Genomic DNA, 18,315 nt, shown 5'->3' with positions numbered 1-18,315 from the left:
TCTGGCAAATGGATAAACAAAACTGCATTCCTTAATGGATTTATTAAAGAAGAGTTGTATATGATGCAACCAGAAGGTTTTGTCAATCCTAAAGGTGCTAGCAAAATATGCAAGCTCCAGCGATCCATCTATGGACTGGTGCAAGCATCTCGGAGTTGGAATATACGCTTTGATAAGTTGATCAAATCATATAGTTTTATACAGACTTGCGGTGAAGCCTGTATTTACAAGAAAGTGAGTGGGAGCACTACAACATTTCTGATAAGTATATGTGTATGACATATTGTTGATCGGAGATAATGTAGAATTATTCTGCAAAGCATAAAGGAATGTTTGAAAGGAGTTTTTTCAAAGAAAGACCTCGGTGAAGCTGCTTACATATCGAGCATCAAGATCCATAGAGATAGATCAAGACGCTTGATAAGTTTTTTCAATAAGTACATACCTTGACAAGATTTTGAAGTAGTTCAAAATGGAACAGTCAAAGAAGGAGTTCTTGCCTGTGTTACAAAGGTGTGAAGTTGAGTAAGACTCAAAACCCGACCACGGCAGAAGATAGAGAGAGAATGAAAGTCATTCCCTATGCCTCAGCCATAGGTTCTATAAAGTATGCCATGCTGTGTACCAGACCTATTGTATACCCTGCCCTGAGTTTGGCAAGGGAGTACAATAGTGATCTAGGAGTAGATCACTGGACATTGGTCAAAATTATCCTTAGTGGAATAAGGATATGTTTCTCGATTATGGAGGTGACAAAAGGTTCGTCGTAAAAGGTTACATCGATGCAAGTTTTGACACTGATCCAGATGACTCAAAGTCTCAATCTGGATACATATTAAAAGTGGGAGCAATTAGCTAGAGTAGCTTAGTGCAGAGCATTGTTGACATAGAAATTTGCAAAATACTTACGGATCTGAATGTGGCAGACCCGTTGACTAAACTTCTCTCACAAGCAAAACATGATCACACCTTAGTACTCTTTGGGCATTAATCACATAGCAATGTGAACTAGATTATTGAATCTAGTAAACCCTTTGGGTGTTAATCACATGGCACTACAGGAATCAGGGAATTTGCCATCAGCTTATTCTTTGTCGTCTGCTAGCAGACGGCAAAGAGGGTCTTTGTCGTCTGCTTTTAAAAAGCAGACGGCAAAAAACTGGCTGATGGCAAATATATTATTTGCCATTTGCCATTTCTTTGCCGTCAGCTAGCGGACGGCAGAGCTTCAGAAGGCAGACGGCAAAGAGCCCAACTGGGCCCCACTGGACCCTGCGGCTGGTTAATCTAGACAGGCTGGCTGAAGTGGACGGCAAAGGTTCCAAAGGCACACGGCAAAGAAACACTCACGGCAAAGAGAAAGCACAGCTCGCGGATCAATCACCTGGATCGATGAGTTGGCAAGATCTCAGACACACGTTCTGTCGGATGCATACCCCACACACCCACGATGCACGCGCCCCCAAGGCAACACCTGCGCGCCCCATGCCCCCACTGCCTGCCTTATCCATCGGTCTCACCCACCCACCACTTCTCTCTCATCTCTCTTCCTGCTCCCGATCTCACCCACCCCACCACGTCTCTCTCTCTCATCTCTCTCCCTGCTCCCGATCTCACCTACCCGCCACCACCCGCCACCGCCCCGGCCCCGTCCTCGCCGGCCACCACATCGCCTGCCGGCCGCGGCCACTTCCACCTTCACCCCCAGCTCCGTCGCCCCCGACCACTTCCCCCGTCGCCCCCGTAGGCCCGCCGACACTCGCCACCACCTCACCGGCCGGCCCCCACCTTGCTGGCCGCCATCTCGCCGATCGGTCCCGGCCTCGCTGGCCGCCATCTCGCCCGCCGGCCCCGGCCCGTCCCCCTCGCTCGTCCCCCCGGCGGCCTCCGTGCCCCGTCGCCCCGTCGCCCCCAGCGGAATCCGTGCCCCGTCGCCCCCGATGTCAGCAGCAGCACCGACGGCTGAGCTCCCGATGGCCGCCGACCACCTGTAGCCCCTGAAGGCCGCGTCCTGCACGCCCATCCGCGCAATCCAGGTCGCCACGGATGCCCTCGCCGGCGAGCGTGTGGTCGTGGGCGGCTGGGTCCGGGCCGGCCGCGTCCAGTGCGGTGGCACCATGGCCTTCGTGGCCGTCAATGACGACTCCTGCCACGCTAGCCTCTAGCTTGTCATCGAGGCGCCCCGGAAGAGCAAGGACCGCCATTGATCTGGACGTCGAGGCCGGGGCGGTTGCGAGGATGAGGAGCGAGCTCACGTTCACCAGGCACTTGTTCTTCCGGGTCACCACGTTGTTCATGTAAATGGAGTAATTTTGTGTAGATGGAGCAGATGCAAACCTATTCTGTGTAAATAAACTAATTTGGTATTGTGAAATTTGTTCATTTGTCGTCGATTGTTGGAACAAAGCTTAGATGGATACTGTGGTGCACTTGGGCTGCTGGTTCACTATATTTTAATAAACAAAATCCTTTGATGTCTCTGATTTTAATAAACGTGTAGATGGGTAGTTCTTTCTTTTGTTATGCATATTCCTTGTCATTTGGTCATCCTCGTCTATGTCACTCTTACTATGTAATAGTTGCTTCTGTTTAGAATGTCATTCTCGTCTGGATCACAAGAGTCTGAATGCTGCAAATGGGTGCGTTTTGGTGGTGTAGCAAGACTTTTTATGAACTATCATGTCTTGTTGTTTATGTCAGTACTAGTCACTAGTCAGTGTTTGAATGTTGTATATATCGTTGTTTCAAACTGTTTATTGTCTCGAACTACTGGTGGGCTAAATGAGGGCATCACCATTCTCCAGTGTTCAGGGTATATCTCCTTTTTTCAAGTTATATAATTTGAGCTCAGTGTCTTTTCGATGATGTACACTTGTTTGGGCCAGTGAGGTGTCGTTGAATATGGGCCGAGTAGTAACGCAATGCCAAACAGGTCAATTACGACTCTTAGGCCGTGCTCTCAAAAGATCCTGAAAAAAGGTCGGGCTCTCCAAAAAAGAAAGAATAAGGACTCTTAGGCCGACATGTGGGCGCCACCGGTGTTTTCGTGCACTTGCGCGCCGAGAGCATATTGGCGCGTGCTCAAAATTCATGCTACCTTTTCATCCCCAGTCTCCCGCCCCTCCCCCACCTCTGGAATCTCGATTCCTACTCTAGTTCCCCCCAAATCCCCCTCCTGTACTCCCTGTACTCAAGCGCACTGTCATGTCGCTGGTCAACGCGGATCTCCGAGCCGGAGATCCTGAGGTCCGTCCTGCCTTCGGTCGCTGCGTGTTGTCGCTCAACAGTGGCATGGCGACGCTTGACGACCAGTTTGCCGGCAAAGTGCTGATGGTAACCATCAATGGCGACCGGCCTCCCGTCTCACTGGACGACCTTGTCAAAGCTCTTGGCATTGCGCACGGCATCCAAATAAGTGATTTGCTCGTCGAAGTCTGTCTGCCACCGGCTGATTTCTTCGTCAGGTTCCGGACAACTTTTGACTGCAGTCGTGTGTTCGAATCTTCCTGGTGTTTGTTCTACAATGGCGCGCTAGTGAGCTTTGATCGGTGGCACCCAGGATGGGGCTTGGTGCCCTCTGAGCTTGAGTTTTTAACGAAGCTTAACTTCCACGGCATGCCTCGACGTGCTTGAAACAGCGAGTCCATGAACGAGCTTATCAACGACCATGGAGGTGAGCTCGTAAGTATGTTTGTTCCTCCAGACATCTGGGCTATGATGGTTATGGCATGGATGAAGAAGTTGTCCACCATACCGAAGGTGATTGGTGTTGAGATACCGGTGCAGGAACCGGGGTTGTACTATTCGTCACCACCAAGGCCGCCGCGGACCACGTTAGGGATGTACCTGTATCGAGTGTTCGTGCATGTCGAAGAAGTGGTCAATCCATCAATCGAAGTCCTGCCGCTGTCGCTGGTGCCAGGGTCCGTCGACGATGTCCATTACAGGAGTCAACGTCAGACTTTCCCCGTGTTGCTTGGAACGATGGATGGCACAGGGCCTACTCCATCGCGCGGCGGAGGCCACTACTTCTTTGGGAGAAGAGGCAGGGCTGGCTGCCTGGATGTGCTCTAATTTGAGGTAACAACTGAATCTTGTCAGATACTAGTTAAATCCGAGCTATGGGTGTGAAGCATTGATATGCCAGTACATTTGATTGTGACCTGTTCTAATTTTGTACCTGAACTTTTTTTAGAAAGGTTGTACGTCAACTTAATGTGCTAGCAGAACTTATTGTGTTGTTTGTCTGTTTTCTTTGCACAACATTCAAGATATTTCCCCGTCATTGATAAAGACGATGAACCATTATGTACGACTTCGTTGGTTTCAACATAGCCCTTCCCGTAACGATCCACTGCTTCCATTCTGATTGTGCCGCCTGCGTGAAATTTTTGTATGCAAGTTCAGTGTGCTATGATGTTCTATATGATTGTGTCAACTATATAAGTTTTACTGAGCATCAGCAATGCATATGGCTGAAAGATGTATTTACGAGCATCGACCGATGGGTCTCTATCTCTCTCTCTCTCTCTCACACACACACACACGCGCGCGCGCGCACACAAGTGGGACCCGTTGAATTATTTATTTGCTCGTGACAGCTTTTAATTAGGTTCCACCGTAATCTAACTTTTTTTTAAGTTATTAATTGAACTCAGTGACTTCAAAAAGTTGAATAGAAGCTTTGTTTGGACCTTTTCTGTGTCGCTGAATGTGAGTTGAGTAACCATATTAGGTTGTACTGTACTACACGAGCCTTTTTTTCAACATCAGCAATGCAACTGGGTCGACAGTTGTACACAATATCGAGGTCAACTTGTTATTCTCCGCCCCGCTGGGCTGCAAACTTTTCTAGGAGGTATGTATTAGGCTTAACAAGAAAATGGACTTTAAGAAATAATAAATGGGATGTAATTATAATAACTGGACAGTTACTATGCACCAAACACATAATTAGTTTGAACAATATATTATTTTTAGAATTTGAAAATTTTAATTTCATTACTTGTTGCGCGCGCAATATTTCGTTGGATTTTAATGTAATATAACTTTATTTTGAAATTATATTTAACCTGACTAGAAATTTCAGATACAAATATTTCGGATCCCATCAAAATGTGGGAATTTTTTTTGAATTCTGTTTTGAGCAGTTGTTTGAAATTATTAATCGTTTTCCTAGCTAAAAGTTGGGCTGTACTTTTAACAAACTGTAAATGGGTTGTAGTAAATTTCATTAGAATTAAAAAATGGGATGTACATTCTTACAAATCGCAAATGGGCTATATGTTCTCTGCCAAATCCGAGCTGTGGGCCTACTAAGTTGACGCGTACCAAGGGCTTTCTCAACTTAGTCAATATAAACGATTCTAGCTGCAGTGATCGTACGATGTCCATCCAACGGCCGTAGTGCTTCTTCAACCTCTGGTCTTCTTGCTCCAGCCGCCCAAAGCAGCGCTGGTCATGTCGCGTGCTCCTGCCTCCCGTGGCCGGCTGTGATGCCGCGGAGACCTCACCGCCCCATAATACTCCCGCCGCTAGCCAGACCATCCCTCTACTCACCCACACCCCCTGTTATTCTGCGGCGATGGCAGCCTCACACCGCAGCCGAACCAGTGAACCCTCGTACTTCTCTCCGCGCGGGCTTCCACTGCTACGTCTTCCCCGGCTTCGCGTCGTCCCCTTCCCAGGCTTCGCCGTCATCCAGAACACCACCCTGGTTGTCTCCGCGCGGCATGGTCAATGTGGTCAACGACCGACTTTCATCGGAAAAATACTGTACGTGGAGAGGCTGACAGCTGGGTCCAGGCGGCCGCAAGGAAGTGCCTCCTTATTACGCGCAAAATAATTATTCCTCCACCTGACAGCAGGGACCCACCGGATGGGCCACCTTATTTCGTGAAAAAAAATGTTTCTCCCTGACTGTTGGGACCAACCGGACGGGCCAGCGTATTTCGCGAAAAAAATGTTCCCCCCGCTGTCAGCTCGGACCCACCAGAAGTGCCTCCTTATTACAAAAAAAAATGAATACCCCCTGCTAGCTGGGACCCACCATGGTGGGAGGGTGACTTGTGGGCCTACTAAGTTGACTGGGACGGGGGCCTTTGTCAACTTTAGTCAATATGAACGATTCTAGCTCCAGTGACCATACGATGTCCATCCAACGGTCGTAGTGCTTCTTCAACCTCTGATCTTCTTGCTCTAGCCGCTCAAAGCAGCGCCGGTCGTGCCGCATGCTCCTGCCTCCCGTGGCCGGCTGTGCTGCCACGGAGGCATCACCGCCCCCTACTATTCCCACCGCTGGCCAGACCCTGTGGCGACGGCAGCCTCACACCGCAGCCGAACCAGTGAACCCTCGTACTCCTCTCCGCGCGGGCTTCCACTGTCGCATCTTCCCCAGCTCCCTGTCGTCCCCTTCCTAGGCCTCGTCGTTGTCCACCGCCCTGGTGCTCTCGGTGCGGCGTGGTCAACGTGGTCTAGGAACGACTTCCATTGGACGTGGACTGTACGTGGAGAGGCTGACAGCTGGGTCCACGTCCGCAGCAAGGAAGTGCCTCCTTATTACGTGGAAAATAATGATTCCTCCACCTGACAGTTGGGACCCACCGGACGGGCCACTGTATTTCGCGAAAAAAATGTTTCCCCCTGACTGCTGGGACCCGTCAGCTACATCTTCGCACGCAAGGAAGTGCGTCCGGGCAAAAAAAAAACAATTCGCCCCCTTGACTGCTGGGACCCACCAGCTACATCTTCGCAGGCAAGGAAGTGCCTGACAGTCGGGACCCACCTGGTCGAAGCGTACGTAGCGTTGTCGTTCTGGTCGTGAACGTGTACGTACATATATACTGGTGGATGTAGAGGCGCGCACGTGTCGTAGTAGAGGCGCGCACGTAGCATGTGCACGTACGTACAGCGGCCAGGGTGCAAGAAAGAAAATATGGCCACGTATGTGTACATACGGGCGGGGTCTCGAACGCCTACTCGCGCATACGTACGGCCAGGGCTCGTGTACATGGCTGGGTCGGAACGGAGAAACAGCATCGTCGTCGTGTTCATGGAGAGGCAACGGAACGCGTCGTGTTCATGGGGAGGCAACGGAATACGTCGTGTTCATCAGGAGGCAACGGAACGCGTAGGAGCCAACCGGCTGGGTCGGAACGGAATGCGTGGTCGTGTTCATCGGGAGGGCTTGGACGGAACAGGCGATGGAAACGAGGCCTGGCGTACCGCACAACGAAGGAAACGGACCTTCTACGTTCGGAGCAGGGTCCTGTTGATCGGGAGTGGTCTGGTGTACCGCAAAACGGAGGAAACGGACCTCCTACGGTCGAAACGAGGGTCCTGTTGATCGGGAGGGGTGTGACATACCGCAAAACAGATGAAACGGACCTCCTACGGTCGAAACGGGGTCCTGTTGATCGGGAGGGGTGTGGCGTACCGCAAAACGGACGAAACGGACCTCCTACGGTCGAAACGAGGGTCCTGTTCATCAGGAGGGGTGTGGCGTACCGCAAAACAGGACTCCACGGGATACTGTTCATCTCCACCGTCGACCTCCTCCAGCCTCCACGGGCTACCGTCGACCTCCTCGGCCTCCACGGGCTCCTGTTCATCTAGCCTCCACCGCGCGCTACTCCGCCGGCTACTGTTCAACCACCCCTCCACGGGCACCCCTCCACCGTCTACTGTTCATCCATCCCTCCACACCACGGGGTCCTGTTCAACCACCCCTCCACGGGCACCCCCCCCACCGTCTACTATTCATCCAGCCCTCCACCACACCACGGGGTCCTGTTCATCCAGAGGCAATGCCACCACTCACTGTTCATCCACGCCCCCGGCAACGCTCACTGTTCATCCGAGAGGCAGCATCGATCGGCTTCAGTTAGCAGCAATAGCGAAGGAATCGCTCGATCGGGTTCAGTTAACAGCCATCGATCGATCGCTCGGGTTCAGTAACGCGTAGCCTGCAGTGCAATCGCTCGGGTTCCGTTAGAGCCCAACGCCTCGCCCGGGTTCGGTTAGAGCCAACACCTCGCACACACGCGCGTACGTGTACGAGAGAAACGCGCATCGCTCGGCCCCCGACCTCCCACCGTAACCGGGAACTCCCCGAAATCCCCCCCCCCTCGCTTCTACCACGGTTTTTTCCGTCATGGACGGCCCAAAGAATGTGAGAAATAAAAACAGCATAATGATCGATTGGGTGTCCAGGATTTGCCATCGCGTAACATGATACCAGTTTATGCAGAAGTTATTACCTCTTAAATCTCTACTCAAACTTGCCCGGGATGTGGTGTTTGCACATTCTCTTATGAGCACACTTGATCAGAATATCCGCAGAGTCAATACCTGACAAAAAGAAGCAACTAGTACACATAAGCACAAAAATAGCAATAGCATAAAAATGTTCTATGGCCACGGTGCCAAGTAAGTCATCTGGAACTCAACATTAGGCATAAGACGTCGTCATATATACCTGAAAGATAAGCTCCATGGACATAACCGTTGTAGTGCTCGCTGGTGTGCTCCCCACTGAAGTAAACCCTCCCGACCGGTGCCTATGTAACACAGGGGGAAAACAACAAAAGTTGCAATCACAAAAGTGTCAAATGAGAATTTTTTGGAATGCCGATCGACAGGTTTGGGGTACCACGCACCCTGAGCTGGTCGTATTCGTAGCGGTTGACGCCGATGGGCCAGTTGGAGAAGGTGCCCCTGTAGAACCTGTCGGACCACCACCGCGGCACGAGTATGTCCGTCGCGTCGGGGACGTCCTCGCCGAGGACTCCACGATCTCCGCCTTGGTCTGGTTGTCGGGCTGCTGCTCGGTCCGCCTCGACTCCTCGTCGGTGACGGTCACCAGGAGAACGTTGGCGCCTGGGTACTGCGCCTCAAGCTCCTGAACAGACAACAATTCAAGATCACCGATGAAGTTTTAAGTTGCAAAGTTAAACTGGACATCAATATCGTTTGTAGATTGTGATTACCTCCACACCCCGTAGTAGCCTCTCCTGCTGCTCGCGTAGAGGAAGAACTCCCTCCCTTTCCCTTCAGGCCAGAACTTCCGGGGGAACTTGACGAAGATCTTGGTGTACACAGCCATGTCGAACTGGTAGATCGAGAGGATCTTCCACGCCTGATACATCAAGAACGAGAAGCTCAGAATTCGGCTCAGCACCAACCAACAGATCATCAGTCAAGAAGCATGTATAAGCAGGACAGAGACTGACAGGAAGCCGTGGCTTAAACTGTATGAGATCGGATTGCAGGACCCCCACGCTGGTAGAGACCATGACGTAGTCTGCCTTGTACACCTTGTCGTCCTCCGTCTTGACGGCGACGCCGCTCCCGGAGTGGGAGATCTCTCTCACCACCTACAAACAATGGATTATCTCATCAATGCCTAATAAGTAATAACTGAAGGGGAGATGCAATGCAGGTTCGTTGGACGTTGGCTATATATTCGTGCCTTGTTGAGCTGGAGGCGGGGGTCGACGATGTTGCCGGACTTGTCGGCCTCGAGGTACTGTCCGGCGAGGTGGTGCACGATGGCCTCATAGCCGCGCCGGTCGGCGACGAAGTACACGTAGTCCCTGAAGGTGGCGAGAGGGACCACGTTCTGCAGGCTGGTCACCCGCGGCGGCTCCGCGAACTCGTAGTCGTGCTTGAAGTAGTCCAGGATCATGTCCACCGGCGACGCCGGCCCGTTGGGCAAGCTGATATGCAAACACGTCCGAGACTATGAAAGTTCAGTAGTAGACTAACTGAAACAAGCCAGTTCTCGGCCTTCTCTCGCAGGCTCAAAACTCATGGAGACGTACTGGTTGTTGAGGCGTTGCATGGTGAGGATGGACATGTCGTCCTGGCCGCTGGGGCGCAGCTTGGCGGAGAGCTTCGCGCCGCCCTCTTCCACCTCGTTCGACCGATGGAGTCTCTTCTGCACGTACGCTCTGTCGTAGACGCCGCCCCTGTGAAGTTTACACATACGTACCAACATCACAACATTTCTGACATGAAAATAAAAAAACATCACAGCTTTTGTCACCTCCATTTTTTTCGCAACTTAAAACTTTCAAGTGTGTGTGCCGGTAGTAGAATCTTGAGGAAAAACTAATTAGATTCAAACCAAGTGGTATTTGAATCAACCGCTCTTTTTGTAGACGTGGTATTTGAATCAGCTCAGCTCCTACCATTTTCGCTGCTACCAATTTAATTGAGACTCCATCCATTGTTATACTTGGAAATGTCTGCAAATTACTCAAACAAATTGGCCTGGTTCGTTTTGAAGTTCAATTTTTTTTAAGAAACATGGTGCGTGAAACTTAAACCTTGAGAGAGCACTAATTTCATCCCCCGTTTTCGAGGTTAAAAGGGACCTTTCAGACTAATTAATTAGCTACTCTCTCCGTTTCTTTTTAGTCCGCATATAAGGTTTGGTCAAAATCAAGCTATGTAGAGTTTGACTAACTTTATATTAAAAATATAAACATTCACAATATGAAATCAATATTATCAGATGCACCATGAAACGTATTTTCATACTCTATAGTTTTAGTATTGTAGATGTTCATATTTTTTTATATAAATTTGATCAAACTTTGTGTAGTTTGACTTTGACCAAATCTTTATATGCAGAGTAAAAAGAAACGGAGGGAGTACTAGCTAGTGCCGTTCAGTTCTGTTTCTTTTCCTTCATAAAGCTAGCATCCAACAAGCATATGTTACCGATACGTTATTTCCCATGCAGGCATGGATAGATCGTCGGTTAGCGCGCGCGTTTTCGTGGTAATTCATTCGGCTGATCTGACGTACTACGTACCGCTCCTTGTAGACGTTCTCGGCGAGGCCGTCGAAGTCGGAGCGGAAGTTCCTGAGCTTGAGCGTGGAGTTGACGAGGGGCCAGATGGGGTTCATCTTGCCGCCGTTGACGCCCTCCACCCAGTTGGCGCCCATCTCCACGTTGACGCCCCCGAAATTCCGCTTGCGCATCCTCCCGCCGACGTGGTCCGTCGCCTCCAGGATCAGCAGGTCCGTTATCCCGGCCTCCGACAGCCGCTTCCCCGCCGAGATCCCTGCAACCACACGCACAACGTGTAAGGTTACGTGCGCTGGCTAGCTAGAGCTAGTTAATCATGTGAGTGGTGGTGTGTGCAAATGTACCGGACATGCCGGCGCCGACGATGATGACCCTGTGGCCGGCGGCGGAGGCAAGGGAGGCATGGTGTGCAAGGGTCAGTGCGAGCACCAGAGCAGTGGCTATGGTGGGCGTCATGTCTCTCGTGGATACAGGGCGGCCGGACTCACAGCTTCCTCTCCGCCTCACAGGCCTGTTTATATACTGCTAGGTCGAGGAGTTGGCAGAGAGTTCGGTCTTCTTCTATGTGCAAGGCACTTGTTTTTCTTGACGCAAGGCAACATATTTCTATTTTATATTAGTAAGTTTATATAAGAAAATTAGTGACCGGAAGAGAGAGTAAGAACTCCCAGTTAATTCATGTAAAATCAGATAATTACCCGCAAAAGAAAATGTAAAGATCAGATAATAACAAGTCGGGCATCTTTACCAGATTCCTTGTAAGTTATGTTCGAGACATATTTTTCTGTTTTATGGGATTAAGAGTTTAAGACCCATCTAGCATCTCTCTACTTTTATAAAAAAAACGAGTTGGTGATGAGGTGTGCCTGCCAACTTGCAATATAGATCGTCCGATCTAAATCTGACGGATAGAAAGCAAACTATGACAATTTTGCAGAAAAGATATCTGCACCTCTCTTCACATTTGCATATAAGGTTTTTCTCATTCATCCTTATCTCCCCCGTTCATTCTTATCTCCCACAACCTCATTGTTAAGAAATTAAAAAAGGAAGCCTCTGGAACAATCTGGCATGGTGGCCGCTGCCGATGTCGTCCATCCCCATGTCTCCGCTTAGTTCGACCACCAATCACCACCACGACCCACTCCTCCTCACCTTATCTCTCATCTTTCTCGAGATATGATTACTTTTTACACATGTGATTACTCCCGAATGAGTCAATCACAACAGGTGTTTTGTAAAAAAGAAAATTTGATATTCCGTGCAATGCACGAGCATCTTGCTAGTTTTTTGTTAGAAACGTAGATGTTGGTCGCTGGCACTTTGGGTGATGCAGCTGGCACATGGTCTCGTGGACTGCTTGTTTTTCCCTGGTGACAGAGAGTCCCGAGTCTGCTCCTCCCATAGCAGCCTCGGATTCTTCTCTTCAATGGTGGTGGAAGGCCGACTTGTTCGGTGGAACAGGTTTCCCATAGTTTGTGTGTGAGAGTTTGAGGTCTTTTTGTTGAGCTCGACGTGCCATCAGTGTGAGTGGGCTTTGCCCTATCGTTCGATTTTTGCACAGTTTTTCGCACTTAAACAAGCAACAATTTTCTTGTTAATTAACAAAAAGGCAAAATTTTTGCCTCGGTTCAAAAAGAACTTTCCATCCCTTAAAAGTTCTCTCTAGCCTATCTTTAATTAGATTGACTTAATTCATGTATTCTTTGTTTCTTCTTATGCTTTTAGTAGCCAGATTATTATCTAGACTAATTTGTAAAAGACATGACTTGGATCTTTGAGCACCTGACGTCTAGACCAATTGATGATACACAAATGTACGAAGGGTGAAAAGAAGAAAAAATAAACGATATGCATCAAATATTTAGCAAGTTAGCAATAAGCTATTGGCAGAACTGCTGAATAGATTGACAGAGCCTCACCGTACAAATTTAATTATTACTCCCTCCGTCCGGAAATACTTGTCATCAAAACCCTTTTCTCCATTTTGATGACAAGTATTTTCGGACGAAGGAAGTATGATTGAAATTTGCATACATTAGTACTCCCGCTGGTTCTTTTTAATTTGCATATAAGTTTTATCCGAAGTCAAAGTATCTTTATTTTGATCAAACTTATAGAAAAAATTATCAACATTCACAATGCCAAATCAATATTGTTAGACTAATTATGAAGTGTAGTTTCATTGTATGTATATTCGATATTGTAGATGTTGATATTTTTTAATATAAATTTAGTCAAAGTTTACAAAATTTAACTTGACATAAATCTAAAGGATTGGAGGAAGTACCTGAACGCTTGTTGTACTGCTTATCAAAACTGCGAGGATTAAAAGAAAAGTGGTAAGTGGTAGCACCTGTCATGAATGGTGAAATGCCCTTGATTAGTGATTTAAAGGTTGATGATTTGCGCGGCGCCGGTGCACGGTCGTGTGCTTGCCGATCACTTGCTCGCTGTTGCACTGCTGCGGTGCTTTCCTGCCGGCGTCGGCTTCGGTTGGGCGGCTGGCGGCCGCCGGCTCTCTTCTGCGCCGCCGCTCTACCTGCCGCGGCGTCGCTAGGGCTGTACTATAGATCCGGATTTCTGCGACCCATGAATCTGTGATCGATTGGTATTCTCTCTCTGGCCAGCGAGTTAACGATCTTACCTGCGAGCCCGGAGACGCTAACTTTTTTTTTAGAAACACCCGGAGACGCTGACTCAGCTGGGCAGTTAGATCTAAAGGGTCATTTTCTTAGAAAACGCCAGGGAAAGGCTAGCTGGGGATTAATCTTTCTGGATTTGGAACGAGATTGGTTCTGGACTAGGTTGAAGTGATCTGTACCCCCCTCCCCCCCCCCCTCCCTCTCCCCGCGCGTCGTCTCCTTCGAGGCGACCCGGGGGAAACCCTAACCGCCGCCGCCGCACCCGCCCCCCCTCCTTCCCCTCCACCGCCACTAGAGGTGTCCGTCGGTGTGCGCTCGACACCGATGAAGGTGGCGGCGGGTGATCCGGCGGCTCCACGTAGCATGGAGGGCCTCGGCATCTGGGGCGGCGGCACCGGGCGGACAGCGCGGGGTGGCCCTGGCGGCGGGCCATTCCTGCTAGAGCTAGTGAGGCGCCTCCCTTGGTCTCGAGGGTGACGAGGAGGCGTCGGTCCCCGGTCGCTGGTGTGCAACCTTCCCCACACGGTTGCCGTCGCCAGATGCAACCCACCCCCTCCGCCCCGATCTGCTCCTTCCATTACCGGATCCGGGTCCCAGTGGTTTAGGCCATTCTTCTCAGGCGTTGGCAGCATGGATCTCGTCGAGCGGGGTTGGATCCGCGGGGAACCCCTGGCCGACACTACAGCCAGGCGATGTCCTAGGTGACGTTCCCTTCCTTGGAGGCTGTGGTGTGGATCCTTCTCCCCCTCCTTCCGTCCCCTGATAGGTGAAAGCCTAGGTCCCTTGATTCGGGTGGGGACGACACATCCGTGTCGTGTTCCTTCTTGGAGGCGCAGTCCGGGGATCGTAGGGGCGGCGAGAGAGTCTGGTTGTGGATGTGATGGTGGCGGGTGACAGCTAGGCTCTGCACTTCAATGCCTTCTCTTTAGTTGCTCGTCATTGTTACCCTTGTTTTTTGTGACTGTGGTCGATAGCTCTTGTCCTTCAGTGTGGCTTAACCGCGGACGATGACGGTGCTCGGAGTGGTGTGTTCTGAGCTTGCGGGTCTGCTCCTAGTTTCTTCTTCATACCCAGCTAGGACATCTTCCATATGGGTTCTAGGGTGAGCCGAGCTGTCGGCTGTGGGTGCAGGATGAGAGGGCAGGGGTCCTGTCGGTGTCAAAACCGGCGGATCTCGGGTAGGGGGTCCTGAACTGTGCGTCTAGGCCGGATGGTAACATGAGGCAAGAGACACGAAGTTTTACCCAGGTTCGGGCCCTCTTGATGGAGGTAAAACCCTACGTCCTGCTTGATTAATATTGATGATATGGGTAGTACAAGAGTAGATCTACCACGAGATCAGAGAGGCTAAACCCTAGAAGCTAGCCTATGGTATGATTGTTGTTCTGTATGTTGTCCTAGGGACTAAAACCCTCCGGTTTATATAGACACCGGAGAGGGTTAGGGTTACACAAAGTCGATTACAATGGTAGGAGATCTACATATCTGTATCGCCAAGCTTGCCTTCCACGCCAAGGAAAGTCCCTTCCGGACATGGGACGAAGTCTTCAATCTTGTATCTTCATAGTCCAGGAGTCCGGCTGAAGGTATAGTCCGGCCATCCGGACACCCCCTAATCCAGGACTCCCTCAGTAGCCCCCGAACCAGGCTTCAATGACGATGAGTCCGACGCGCAGATTGTCTTCGGCATTGCAAGGCGGGTTCTCCTCCAAATTCCGTGTACCTGTTGAATAAAGTCCGGCTTCTTGTAAATGTTGCGCTCCTTGGCTTCTACGCCCAATAACGGCCGTCTCCCACGTGTCAAACAAATATGAAAAGTCTGAGTGTTTTTACATCCACACCCCTAGCCGCGTAAATGAGCCGCCCATTTAAGGGGACAAGGATTTAGATCCAAACCACACCTTCTCCCCCTCGCGAGTGTTCATCAGAGCGCATCCGACAAAGGTCCATACCACCATGGCCAGCCGTCGCAACTCCTCCTTTCGCCCTTCCAGCCCTCAGCCTGGATATTGGGAGAGATGCTCCATCCCGCATAGCGAGCTAGTGACGCTCCAGACCAAGGGATTTCTCCCCCCGGCCTATATGGTCCCGGTTCGAGCCGGTCTTGCCATCTATAATGGTGGAGAGCAAGCGGAGAGTGCCCCTAATCCCTCCAAAGGAGAGCGGGTATGCCTCGTCCCTTATTTAATAAGAGGGCTCGGATTTCCAATCCATCCGTTTCTCCGGGGGCTCCTGGAGTTCTATGGCCTTCAGCTACACAATCTTACGCCTGCCTCCGTATTGCATATCGCGGGCTTCGTAGCCCTCTGTGAGCTGTTTTTGGGTGTTGAGGCTCATTTCGGGCTGTGGAAAGAGCTATTCTGCCTTGTGCCTCGTTCTTAGAAGGGGTCAATATATCAAGTGGGCGGAGCCGAAGTGTGGCATATCACCGGGACCGGATATCTATCTGGAACCCCAAAGAAGGCGTCCGAGGACTGACCTTCGGAATGGTTTTACATAGAGGACGTCCCGCTGCCGGATCCTGTCCGGATCGGCCTCCCTAAGTTCGACAGTGCTCCACTAAAGAAGCCCCTAAGTTGGCGTCCATGGAGCCCTCAGAGGGAAAGTGACAAGGACGTCTTTTACCTGATGGGTCGGATAAGATTGTTAGCTCATTCCGGACTGACCATGATCGGGGTCATGGTCACATGCATCATGCGAGGGGTGTAGCCGCTACAGTATAGAGGCCACCCCATGTGTGATTTCAACGGGGAGGACGACGCCACCCGCTACGGCCGTAAGGGACCGGATTCGGCTGCGGCCCTAACAAAGACCTTGTCCGCTTTGTACAAGGGAGAAGAGGAGGAATTTCTCCGGTCAACCCACAGGATGGATTTTCTATGTACAATCCCCCAAGCTGGGTAAGTGGTCACATTTACTTGCCCATCCGTTTTATATTCCCATTGTTAAATATTCAGTCTAATGACTTCAACGCAGGAACTGCGCCAGGCTGTTAAAGAAATAAACAGCCCTCCTCCACAACCCGAGGACCCAGGACGGTCCCTCGACCCGGCCTCTCAAGAGGATCCAGACTTATCTGTGGAGCTGATTGATGGAGTGTTTCATCAATTGAGCAAGGACAACGCCTTGGTGGCCATTACGGCCGATTACCCAGGGCTAATCCCGGCCTCCCAGGTAACTGAGATCGAAGTCCCACTACCCCGAATAGGGGTCCGCCCTCTCGTGTTTTCAGTTTCCTGATTACAACCGAGCTTTGCAGGGGAGGTTTTTGAGACGGGAGGCCGAACCTGCGGCGACAAGCCAACGAGGGGCCGCAGGGCCCCGTGGGCAGAAAAGAGGTGCGGTCCGGACCGAGGCGTCTGTTGGGGAACGTAGCAATAATTCAAAATTTTCTACGTATCACCAAGATCAATCTATGGAGTCATCTAGCAATGAGGGAGGAGTGAATCTACATACCATTGTAGATCGCGCGCGGAAGCGTTCAAGAGAACGGGGTTGATGGAGTCGTACTCGTCGTGATCCAAATCACCGATGATCCTAGCGCCGAACGGACGGCACCTCCGCGTTCAACACACGTACGGAGCAGCGACGTCTCCTCCTTCTTGATCTAGCAAGGGGGAGGAGAGGTTGATGGAGATCCAGTAGCACGATGGCGTGATGGTGGAAGTAGCGGGATTCCAACAGGGCTTCGCCAAGCGCTGCGGGAGGAGGGAGATGTGTCATGGGAGGGAGAGGGAGGCGCCAGGGCTTAGGTGTGGCTGCCCTCCCTTCCCCCCACTATATATAGGGCCAAGGGAGAGGGGGGGCAGCCTTGTCCCTTCCTCCAAGGAAGGGTGCGGCCAGGGAGGAGTCCATCCTTCCCAAGGCACCTAGGAGGTGCCTTCCCCCTTTAGGACTCTTCCTTTCCCTTATCTCTTGGCGCATGGGCCTCTTGGGGCTGGTGCCCTTGGCCCATATAGGCCAAGGCGCACACCTCTACAGCCCATGTGGCCCCCCGGGGCAGGTGGACCCCTTTGGTGGACCCCCGGACCCCTTCCGGCACTCCTGGTACAATACCGATAATGCGCGAAACTTTTCCGGCGACCAAAACAAGACTTCCCATATATAAATCTTTACCTCCGGACCATTCCGGAACTCCTCGTGATGTCCGGGATCTCATCCGGGACTCCGAACAACTCTCGGGTTACCGCATACTAATATCTCTATAACCCTAGCGTCACCGAACCTTAAGTGTGCAGACCCTACGGGTTCGGGAGACATGCAGACATGACCGAGATGACTCTCCGGTCAATAACCATCAGCGGGATCTGGATACCCATGTTGGCTCCCACATGTTCCACGATGATCTCATCGGATGAACCACGATGTCAAGGACTTAATCAATCCCGTATACAATTCCCTTTGTCTAGCGGTACGATACTTGCCCGAGATTCGATCGTCGGTATCCCGATACCTTGTTCAATCTCGTTACCGACAAGTCTCTTTACTCATTTCGTAACACATCATCCCGTGATCAACTCCTTGATCACATTGTGCACATTATGATGATGTCCTACCGAGTGGGCCCAGAGATACCTCTCCGTTTACACGGAGTGACAAATCCCAGTCTCGATTCATGCCAACCCAACAGACACTTTCGAAGATACCTGTAGTGTACCTTTATAGCCACCCAGTTACGTTGTGACGTTTGGCACACCCAAAGTATTCCTACGGTATCCGAGAGTTGCACAATCTCATGGTCTAAGGAAATGATACTTGACATTAGAAAGCTTTAGCATACGAACTACATGATCTTGTGCTAGGCTTAGGATTGGGTCTTGTCCATCACATCATTCTCCTAATGATATGATCCCG

The 18,315-nt window shown here is 50.8% G+C and overlaps 1 pseudogene; it reads right to left on the bottom strand.

Annotated features, from left to right (window-relative positions):
- Window positions 1-8,134: 8,134 nt before the first annotated feature.
- Window positions 8,135-12,945, bottom strand: LOC123081674 (polyamine oxidase 1-like; annotated as a pseudogene).
- Window positions 12,946-18,315: the final 5,370 nt, after the last annotated feature.

The sequence above is a fragment of the Triticum aestivum genome, chromosome 4A (genome assembly GCF_018294505.1).
Source record: "Triticum aestivum cultivar Chinese Spring chromosome 4A, IWGSC CS RefSeq v2.1, whole genome shotgun sequence".
Classification (NCBI taxonomy): Eukaryota; Viridiplantae; Streptophyta; class Magnoliopsida; order Poales; family Poaceae; genus Triticum; species Triticum aestivum.
Note: the sequence above shows the minus strand (reverse complement) of the source record. Positions and strands in the feature narration are given on the sequence as shown.